The 691-nt window shown below is 44.7% G+C and overlaps 1 pseudogene; it reads right to left on the bottom strand.

Moving 5' to 3' along the window:
• Positions 1-41: 41 nt before the first annotated feature.
• Positions 42-420, bottom strand: LOC107735332 (gamma-aminobutyric acid receptor subunit beta-1 pseudogene; annotated as a pseudogene).
• Between the last annotated feature and the right edge of the window lie 271 nt (positions 421-691).

The following is a 691-nucleotide window of genomic DNA, read 5'->3' as shown; positions in this document are numbered from 1 at the left end:
GGTCAAAACCACAAGGAGGGTAAGAGAGCCTGACCTGATGTGTGAATGGCTGGGTCGAGCCAGTGCTGCTCCCTAGTGGACATAATACAACCAGTATACTAAGTTGAAGAAGGTGTAGGTGATGGGAAAGAGGACACGTGACCACTTGTCGATGGCGTTTACGTCTGTCAGGTCTGGAATCTTCACCTTTAGCTGAGCGGCTCGCCTCCTTAGACGACTCTTTTTTCCTGCCATTGGCCTCTCGACAGAGGCAGTGGGCCGGCCGTAGAGGTCCCGACCTGTAAGGGGCTTTCGGTATTGGATGCTGGCACTATCATAAGAGAACATGGTGTTCCTCGGGTCCCCAAGAGCACCTAACATCTCTGCCCCGCTAAGGCGCAGGTCAAGGTTTGTCAGGGGAATGTTTCCATGTACATCAACCTTTAATGGAAAAAAAGAGTACATAAGCAAAGAAAAGAGGTAAGCTTTAGTGATTCTTCTTACAAAAGGTTTATACATAAAACCAACAGCAACTTTGAAAAAAATAATTTTTTACAGTGTAATGAAAAAATTAAATTGGTGCAACTTGAAGTAAATGTGGAACAGGTTAAAGGGTCAAAGACCCACCTAGGGATGCACTGATACCACCGATCCGATTCCAGCACTGTTTTTTTAAATCAAGATAAAATTTCTATACATCAGTGTGTTAACC

The sequence above is a fragment of the Sinocyclocheilus rhinocerous genome, unplaced genomic scaffold, assembly GCF_001515625.1.
Source record: "Sinocyclocheilus rhinocerous isolate Xijiao unplaced genomic scaffold, SAMN03320098_v1.1 C35980274, whole genome shotgun sequence".
Lineage (NCBI taxonomy): Eukaryota > Metazoa > Chordata > Actinopteri > Cypriniformes > Cyprinidae > Sinocyclocheilus > Sinocyclocheilus rhinocerous.
The sequence above is the reverse complement of the archived record's forward strand: the minus strand, read 5'-3'. Positions and strand labels throughout refer to the sequence as shown.